General features: G+C 42.8%; 1 long non-coding RNA gene across 1 annotated transcript; it reads left to right on the top strand.

The window, feature by feature from the left end:
* Positions 1-1,014: 1,014 nt before the first annotated feature.
* Positions 1,015-9,348, top strand: LOC134020547 (uncharacterized). The gene is made up of 3 exons (XR_009930418.1): positions 1,015-1,074; positions 2,619-2,940; positions 8,887-9,348. It is a non-coding gene; the product is annotated as an uncharacterized LOC134020547 (long non-coding RNA).
* Positions 9,349-10,642: the final 1,294 nt, after the last annotated feature.

Raw genomic sequence — 10,642 nt, 5'->3', positions numbered from 1 at the left:
GGACATGGGACCCGTCAGTCTGTGTTCTAGTCTACAGCTTCAACGTTCAGCCTCTCTAAATGCTCAAATTATCTTATTGACCTAAAAGACAGACTCTTTAGTCTATATGCTACTAGACTACTACGAGGTTGAAATTGATATCCTGTTGAATTACGTTGACGTATTTTAGTTAACACGTATACAGTAACATAAGCCCACAAATTGAAGGCACATGGCGAGCAGGTTACTAGGCTATATGTTACTAGATTATACAGTAACTTGACTTGTTGAAATTAATTTAAATTCTGTAGGCCTTAAAGTAAATCAACGTTGTTCTTGAAAATATTTCAAACTGATTAGGTATTGGCATTAGGAAAAGTATTTTCTCGCTTTTCCCCCAAAGAAAAGCATTTGACTAAAGCCTGTGTCAAAGATATTGTTCTTAGGCGGCAATGTGTGCAGAAGTCTATAATGAATAGCCTACAGAGTAGGTATTTTTTGTAACCATTTAAGAACTAACTGAAGTTGTCTATACTATTTATTTTCTTTCTCAATTATACCGTTATTCCACAAACAACAGGTCAATTATCATCATATTTATAAAATATTTTAAGTATGTAAAATAATCAGTTTTAGAGATGTTTAGATGTGGGCCTATGGAGTTGTGTCGTAGTCTATGGACGATATGTTTGTGTAGTTTAAGGGTTTAGGCCTACTGCGACCTGTAGTCTTGTGGCCTACTGTAACACATTGGAACTATAGCCTAACTAACATTGTAAAAAATCATAGGCTTTTCTGTTAACAAGGTTTGTAACTGATAGTGTGATGAAAGAAAAATACTTTAACTTTTATATATTTAACGGTATCACCCATTATTACCCCAGGTGTCTGATGGAGCACGTCATCGTCTTTCGAATTCGTTGGATGATAAATCCGAAAATAAGCACGTGGGAGGTCGGTTTTTGTCTTTGGTTATCTAGCTGTATGAGTGTTAAATACCTGTCATAAAGCTAGAAAACCGAAAGTAAAAATGAGCTCCAAATCTGTGCAAGCACATTGGGTTTGATGCCTACTGGATGCCAACTTTCACCAATGGTAAGCAAATTAATTTATTTTGTTTATTTTTCAATTTGTTTATTTTTTGTATTTGTAGCCTATTATCATTCATTTATTTTGTAACTCCAATAGGCCTATTTGACAAAACAAAATGCTCCTTTAAAGGAATGAGTTTTGATTCAATAGATTGGATTAGGCTTGTTGTATTATCGAGGCTGCATGCCCATGCAGGGAGCTGTCCATTCAGTATGATTCGAAAACATGGTGCTGAATGCCTAACCAGACGCCACACAAGGAGAGAACGTATGTTCTCATCAGTCTCACAACTCATGCTAAAACATTACCTTTTGTTATGTTACTTTTTTTAAATTAAGGTGTTTACTTGGCTTCCGCAATTTATTTTGGAAAACTCGAGACTAAATCATGCTTGAAAAGTTTTTATTTAATAATTGAAAGTGAGAGTGATTCATTAAAAGTAAAACTAACTAGCCTATAGCTCCTATAGCTGAAGCCCAGTGGTGTAAGTGTAACTTAAGTATACACTTGTGAAGAAGAAAAAAACACTTTCAGACTGAAGTTACAACTAGAGTGAGTTTGAGAGCCTCTGTGTGATTTGACTGATACATTGTGTCCTTGTTCAATACTGAAAGCAGAGCCATCCTAAGACAGGGCCTGAACTTCTCAACTGGGTACTTCAGGCGCTGAGCTTAGGCCAGAGAAAGCAAGCAAGATTGTAAAGCCTATAGAGCACTAAAGTGAGATGAGTTTTCATTCAAGCTATTAACTACCTGCAGCCACATCCAAGCTCAGTGTCAGACCAGGCAGCGCTAATTGCTGTGGTTCAGAAGGTTATATTGAATATCTGAAAAGACCGTTGTCCAGTCTTTGCCTATGAAGGACTAAATCAAGCCTCAGAATTAAAGTGAGCCTCATGATAGGAGGGTACGGCTGTAATGTTGGTTGGGAATGTTGTCCCCTTAACGGTCAACTGGACAGAAACATATTGGAGTGGATATCAGGGAGAGAACCTGAGGTTTCCTTAGCTTGTGGTTTGGGGTTCAGCACATTACCAATGGACACACATTGTGCACCTGATCCAGTACTACACTGCAGGACTGCAGTGTACACACACACACATACACATACTGAATTGGGAAAGTTAACATTCTGTCTCACTTTTATTACAGTAAATGCTACAGTACAGATTTAGGTGAAATTGTATTTGAAGTAGCACAATAACAAGACGTTGTGTCTATACAGTCAAAAATGTTGATAATAAAATGTAATAAAATGGCAAAGAGTGTAGCTTGCAAAGGTTTAGAAACTGTCACATTATTTTAGGAATTCAAAATTGAATCCAAGATTGTGTGTGTGTGTGTGTATCTGTCCAAATTAATATAAGCTTTGTAGTGAGTGGTCAGTAGCCAGTCTTAACTGATGGAAAACAAAGACAACATACAGTATATTCACATTAATCCCATTAAAAGAAACATTTAATTGTATAATTAATGAGATTTACAAAAGAGCCGTCTTCAGTGTTTAATCTTAATGCTTTTTATCTCATCCACCTGCTCTGCTCCCAGGCTGCCAATACACAACACGGCATGATCAAGGAGAACTACAACGAGGTCAGAATCATTACAAAAAGAAAATTAGGAAGAAAAAAAGCGATCTCAAGCTGCCACCCTCCTCCAGCCCTCCACCCTCCTCCCGCCCTCCAACCCTTCACCCCTCACCTACAATCCTCTAATGCCATCTGCACCACCAACGGGAGAACAGACGCACCATGCCCATGCCAAGAGGCGGACAAAGACCCTGCCGGATCCCTGGAGTACGGGCGCTTTCAGAGAAGCCATCTTGGGAGTTGTTGCCGCGGCACCTAAAATGGCTGGATTGGCACACGAGGTGAGTTGCATCATGGTTCTCTGTTGGGTACCAGCGATGAGGGTGGTGGAGGGGGAGGGGTTGGAGTGTATATGAAGGGGTGAGGAGGGTAGGAGAATGGGGGGGGGGGTTCTCATTTCCTTCTCAGTCACACACAGTTCCTCCCCCCTTCTTCTCCAGCCTATCAGGGACTGCTAATTACCAGTGAAGGGTTGGGGCGTAGAGGGGGCTGCGTGGCAAACAAATTTAATGAGCTGGCACGATTGGAGGAAATCCTGCCTTTTTCTGTGGTCATGGCTCTTCTCCTCCCTGAATTTCCTCCTAACTGCCTCCTATAGCAGCGATGAAGTCAGTGACATTTGCATTTTCCTCTGCTGACATAGAGAGCACTGCGTTACTTAAGGGGATCCTGTAATCCTTATGTCATGGAATTGTTCACACAAATGGTGATCTTCGTTAATAGGTCTGCTACGGAAAGTTATTCTGTAGATAGCTATGCGTTTTAGTCTGGATTTGCCTGTGTTGTATTTTGAAGATTTTTGGTTAATGTTGCTTTTAGTGCAGGCTGATAGGGTGGCATTGAAAATAATAAAATAGTAAAATGTTTTCTGATTTGGTACATTCATAAATTTGTATATTGATATTTGATCAAAACAAACATAATGCAAAATGTTTTCAGTTTGGTAGTGTGTGTGTGTGTGTGTGTTTGTGTGTGTTTGTGGGGGGGGGGCGGTCTGTGATTTAATCACAGCTAGTTTTTTTCTATTATTATTATTTCTACTATTGTATTACTGTATGAAGATGTGTAGATTGTAGACCATATTAATATTCATATGTCATAGAATGTATATAGATAAATTCGTTATTGTTTGTTTTCCAACACCATCACCTTAAATGTATGGTCTTCATGGATTTCTATGACTGTGCCTCTGTTACACTTCTGAATATAAGTGCAAAACCTCACAAAGACACACACACACATACTCTCACACTGTCAAATACAAACACACACAGACAGAGCCACACAGAGACAGACCCATGTGTGCAAACACACACACACACACATACACAGAGAGCAGGAGACTTGAGTGCGAGGTTTAAATGCCGCCCTGTGCCCTCGGCGGATCCAGCAGCAACCTGAACCAGGAAGAGAGAGAAAGAGACACAGAGAGAGAGAGAGGGAGATCTAAAAGAGAGAGAGGGAAACACGTGTCTGTGTTCAGGGCCAACATGTGCAGCTGCAGCCCGGGCGTGTTAATGAACAGAACCCTGCGTTGCACATTATCATTCAGCCCCACTCTCTCTCTCCCCCTCAATGGCAGTTCAGCCTCCAACCCCCACCCTCCAAAAGTCCTGCTTTCCCACCATTGTCAGGGCTGGTACTGCTGCAGTCCTGGGCTTGGCTGGGGGCAGGGGGGACTGGGGGGCAGGGTGCGACTGGGGGGCAGGGTGGGAACGGGCCTCTAGACTAGACATGAGCAGATGCCTGAGACGTTAGACTGTCGAGAACATCAGGAGGGTCCTGCGAGCCTGTGTGTGCGTTTGATATGTGTGTTGGGAAGGGGAGGGGCTCTCATTCAGACACTGGAGTGCCACCTGACCATGTTCATTAGTCTATTCGGCCATGTCTGCATGTCTGAGAAGGATGTGTGTGCTGCTGGCCTTTCTCTGCTAAATAAGGGAGGTTTAGTCACATTGCATATGCACGTATGTATGCTGTGCATGTGTGATCATGCTCAAATCCTTTACCTCCTCCCCCCCAGCTGAGTACTGGATGTGAAGGAGGTTTTCTTGGATTCGTTTAACGTTTAAATTATGACATTGTATGGGGGAGGCACCGAGCTGCCCCATTCTGCACTTGCAGTATGGGTTGTCAGTGGTTTCATGAAGCATTTAAGTCCTAGTTACTCTTTCCTAAATGATGGATTTTTGATCAAACTTTTAACATCAATGTCAAGTGTAAGGCAAGAACATTTGATCCTAAGAGAATGTTAGAAACAGCTGCTGATCTGTGTGATTGTGACTGCTCTGTCCAGCTGAGGTATCACAACGAGGTTGTTAAAGTATCCAGCTCCTTTCCTGCTGTAGAGCAGAGGAGAGTAGCACATTATTGATCTATGTAGCAACAACATACAAAAATATACCTAATTAATTAAAAATACAACATAAATCACATGTAGATGTTTAAAGTAGCATGCAGTGGAAATAAAGTATGTCTTTATCGAGCTTCTTTATACAAGTGACAACCCTATAACCAAAATAAAGGAAGTGATACATGGTTAAAGGGTAGAAGACCTATTGGAGGAGCTGAGAGAAAAGCCGAGAGCGGGAGGGAGGCAGAAACAGAGATGCTCAGAGGGAGGAGAGACACGTGACTGTAGTAAGCAGTCAGGCGGCCATGTTTGAGCTCACAGCCTTACCTTGCCTTCACAGAGGGAGCCATGGCTGCTGGCGACTCTCTGAGTCACACACACACACATCAACACGCACGCCCGCACAGAATTCAGACCCACTGAAATGACAGGAGTGTCTGGGAATATATGTAAATGAGTGAGGAGTATGCGCAGGTGCATAATTGACTATTGTCGGATTGAGGGTGGCTGTACTGGGATAGCGTGCAAGTGTTTGGTGAGTGTGGGTGTACGGGGAAGGGGGGTAAGATGGGGGGGGGGGGTCTGTCTGGAGCTGCATGTGACAGATGCTGCTGACAAGAGACACAGTATCCAACAGAAAGTCAGAGAAGGAGGCATGTTTGTCAAGCAGTCGTTAGTGTGTTTTGTCCAACTAGGAGTTTCTCCTGTGGTCCCAGCTGGTACCCTGTTGGTTTGTCTTTCAAAATACATACACATACATACAAATACACATACATACAAATACACATACATACAAATACACATACACATCCGTGCCTGCTTCCGCTGCAGGAGCAGAGCGTAGCATTCAAAATAACATGAATTTGAGCTGAGAAGAAACAGATTTTTAAAGAAACAGATTTCTTAAAATAATCTGTCAGATCTATGTTGATGTTTGACACAATAAGTTCAGGGGCGGGTATTAATCAGATCTTCAACAAAGAGCTGATCTTTCAGTAAAGAGTCTGACCTCAATGAGAGGTCAAGGGCCATATTTAAGACACCAAGTCTGGAGGCTTTGGATCCTAATGGGATATGGACACCTTAGCCTACAACTGGGTGCAATCTCTAAAATCCACTAGTAGACTGTTGGCTATTATGTGGCTATTAGTGGGTTTAAGGGGATAACACATACATACTGTTGCTGTGTGTGCATTCTTTGTTTCTCAGGAAAATTAAATTCAGTTGATAGGGATTTTTCATTTTGAAATTAAGTGTGCTGTATAGCATTGTCTTTCACTGTTTTGTTATGTTTAAGTGGTGTCAGGTGTCAGGTGGCTGAGCGGTGAGGGAATCGGGCTGGTAATCTGAAGGTTGCCAGTTCGATTCCCGGTCATGCCAACTGACGTTGTGTCCTGGCAAGGCACTTCACCCTACTTGCCTCGGGGGGAATGTCCCTGTACTTACTGTAAGTCGCTCTGGATAAGAGCGTCTGCTAAATGACTAAATGTAAATGTAAATGTAAGTGTAAGTGAACTCAGATGAAACTTGGTGAAAGGTAGCTATTACACGTATATGTTGGAGAAGCCCAGCAGACTCGAAAGAGCTCCCTGGTTACCTCCGTGGATTCCTGTCTGGCTGTGTGGACACTATTAATGTTTCAACATCTCCTCAGTGATATAGAGCCCCGCTCACCGGCCCGCCGTAGCTTTGGAGGAGGGCCAATGTAGGTCAGGACATCCTCATCAGGTTCTGGTCCTTATTACAACTTTCGCCGAGACTAATCTAGCACAAAGCCTGTCCCTAAGTATCTTAGAGGAAGACAGGGAGAAGTTTCTACATCCTGGGCTTTTCAGATTACGTCTGTCTGCATGAGCCCCCCAGACCAGGGGTCCTCTGAGTGCCGATGAGAGTAGAAGAGAATTAAGAGACTGAGCTGTTAATACTGCAGTCATATATAATCACACGGGAGAAGATGAGGTTTTGGGGCTGGGGGGGCCTTGAGTGTGACCCATATTTTTCTTTGCGTTATCCTAATCTTCTGCTCGATGTATATGGTGGCTCTACCAGGCCTGGAAAGTAATGATTGGTTCAGCCCCTATGCTTCCTGCCAAGATACTGTAGGCAATGGTAAAACCAGCAAAGTAGTGTCGAGGGGGACCGAGCGCTGTTTAAGATTTGCTCTTACAGTATGAGTGTATTGAAGGGAAAGTATCAGGGATTGGCAAGGAGAAGCACACACTATTACTAACTTATCTTTCAAATGATATACAAATAAACCCTTTTAGACCCCCCTCCAAACACACACACACACGTACATTCCTCCGTTTTTTTCCATCTAGACTCTTTTGCACATCGTAGAACAAGTTCAAGCTCAAGGCTGCAGCCGCCAGATCTGTGGCCAGTCTGGATGGAGTGGTGGGTCTGTCTGGCCACCCTGGTCTTGAGTCTGAAGGGGGGGGGGGGGGGGGGTGCTGCCTCTGACCTCTGAGGGGGTTGCTAGGGGAAGGAGGCCAGCCAACTCAGCAATGTACCAGTGAAAAGGCCGAACTGTCAGAGTTGTCCAAGAGACATCAACCCCCCTGCCCCTCCACACACACACACACACACAGTCTGTCTCACACACACTCTCTCACACACACAAACGCAGCCACACAGATGGCACAGGCTCAGAGCTAGGGAATGTCAACTCCGAGGGTGTGCTTTATTTCAGACTCTTTACCATAACTCCAGTCAATCAGTCCACCCCCTATAACACCAATCTGGTCTGGCAAAGTCCTAGAACCACACACACACCGAGCCTTCTACCCGTCTCCCAGAACCACACATACCCAGTCCTCTACCCACCTCCCAGAACCCCATACAGATCTGTGTTCACATCCCTCATTGTGACCCTCCTTCCCCAGCCCTTATGGCTCTGTCTAGACTGCTCCTCAACCCAAGTCTACAACGCCTCCAAAGATCTTAGCCTGCACTCCCTGTCCCTCTGCCCTGTCCCGCTGTCCCTGCTACTGGCAGCTTTGCCCACCTCTCATGCCATCCAAAACCATTCATGTCTCGGTGCTAAAGAGGTATTATGTTTCTACTTCCCTGGGTAACAGCATGCTGTTGTGGAAAGCTGAGGGGAGATGATTGCTGATTTACAACACAATTGTTGAAGTAGAACAAGAAGAGAATGCCAGACTTATGGGATGAAACCTTGTCTCAGGATTTGTGGAAAATGCTCATAGCATGTGTCAGCTACTACAGCTAAGCGTGTCACGTTGCGTATCCTCAAAGTGTGTGTTTTCACGAGTCCTGCATGTTTGTTCATGTTTCGAAACCTTTGTGCGAGTCGTGTGTGAGTGTGGTCTCATCTGAGGTCACACTCTTTCAGGGAAGGGGTCTTATGGAATAAAGGAGTCTGTATTTGCATACGCTGCATGCTGTCTGCAGAGAGGGAGCAGTCAAAAAAGATATCAGCGCTAGACAAAGAGATGGAGGACAAATCCTGCATTGTGGGACTGGTGGGAGAAAGGGGCTGTCTGAATTGGGGAGTGGGTGAAAATTGACAGAGAAAGAGTTTGCGCTAGTTCCCTGTGGAGATTAAAGCCTAGCGATCCCTTCATGCATACAGGCTGTAAATGAAGCAGGGGGACAGCATGCAGGGCGCGGGGGCCTGTTTGCAGAAGGGAATGAAAGGCTGTTTGTATTCCTGTTAGCGTCTCAAACAAGTCTCAGATAAAGATGAGTTGTGTTTATTAGCTGTTGCAGTCTGTGAGGTGCCTGTCACTATGGCTACCATGGAGATGTGTTGGAGAAATGTTTGATTCATGCTGACACATGGTGGAGGTTGGGGAGGTTTTATATTTTATGATTACTGAATCTGATCTTTCTTCTCCTTCCTTACTCCCAGGTCTGACTGTGGTGTGATTTCTGAGGCTCATGATGTTTACTTCGTGGTCAACCGTCCTGCCATGGGATGATTTTGAACAGAACCACTGCCCTACACCATCAGACCGTTTAACGACTATCACTTTCATACAGTATGATGAGCTACAGAACAAACTACTGTAGACATCTAAACTCGAGGAAGTTCAGGATACATGCTCTACAAAACCTTGCCTCCTTCTTCAGAAAACCTATCAGTTTGGAACTATGTCTGGCTACCATCTGACTAAAACATCTGATTATACATCTGAATGTCTTTTACTTGGCTATGCACATGCTTCGCTGATCTGAGACTGATTATTAAAGAAAAAAGTAGGAGATTTTATGATACTGAATTGTTGTGCCATGAAATTAAGTGAATTTGTTGCATTTAGATTTGCTTGTAAATTGTATTTTAAAATGTAATATGTTTCCTAAATAAAGTGATTTTTTTTGCTAAATAATTGTGTCTGGAATAATTTTCTAGTTATTTTCTAATAATCTAGATGATAAACCTACATAAAATCCTCTTCTTTTATCAACGAAATAATTAGATATAGCTCTCTAAAAATCACATTGTGTAATTTTCAAGCAGATAATAGGCTACATTAGACACATGCGTCAAGCACTAGCGCAGTTGTAGGGCTATCCCATCCGGCTCATAACCCCCCAAAACAGCGAAGAACAGTGGAAACGGGTGGACCAGACGAAACGTTAGTTGTGTCAGTGGTTGTCTGGGGATTTGACAGATTCACACGGTTATGTGTGAGAAACATGCGGGAAGGAGACTATCGGTGACCCCAGCGCCAGCTGCCATTAAGTTTTAATTAGCTGGTGAATGGCAGCGACGTGAGGCCCTGACTTCTGGACGTGCTTTGAATCCCGCCCCGCCATTTCTTCTGTGGGAAAGTTTATCAGGCACACGCTTTGCAGAGGAAACCCCGCCCATGAAAAATAAATAATGATCCTACTTTATTCAATTAGGCCTTACGTTTGTGTGCTCCATAAATTAATTCGCAGTCTTACCAACACCATGTTGGGTATAATTCCATAGTCTAAATCAGTATGGGCTTTATAACACAAATGTATTATTTTATAAAGGCCTACAGCAAAAGGTTTATTTAGAGAAAAAGATATTCTGCCAGATTGAAAAATATATATAGCCTATTGGAGAAAAGGGGAAAAAAATGTTTAAATTCTGTTCGAATTGAAGGTTTGGAGACAGCGATTTTAACACCTATTTAGCATGTATTTTATAGGCCGAGTTGATGAACTCTAAACTAGGCAACACATCTCCCACCCTTGACCTCAATCACTGTCCGTCCTGATGGCCGGAATCAACAACAGATGGACACGAGTAAGGTCAAAAAGGGATTATTTCCGACTCCGTTCATTATCGGAACGCTTCAGGAGACTGCCAAAACGTTACGTTGATTCCATGTGGCCAAAAAACAAAACCTCAAAATAATAATAACCTATGTTTTCTTATTGTGCCGTATATTAGTTAACCTATATGTATTATTATAATTCATAATGACCGATAATACGTTTAATTTGAGTCATCCTGATTTATTGTGACGATATTACCTTTGGTAGTCAATAATTTTTATTGGGCTTTTTTTGTTTAATAAAACTGTGCTTTTTATGTAATTCTTATCTATTATCAGAAACGTGTATAGTATTTAACTGCAGTGTTAATCTTTAATTCTGTGTCAGTTTTGTGTGCTTTTTGTACCTTTGTT

Source organism: Osmerus eperlanus, chromosome 5 (assembly GCF_963692335.1).
Source record: "Osmerus eperlanus chromosome 5, fOsmEpe2.1, whole genome shotgun sequence".
Classification (NCBI taxonomy): Eukaryota; Metazoa; Chordata; class Actinopteri; order Osmeriformes; family Osmeridae; genus Osmerus; species Osmerus eperlanus.
Note: the sequence above shows the minus strand (reverse complement) of the source record. Positions and strands in the feature narration are given on the sequence as shown.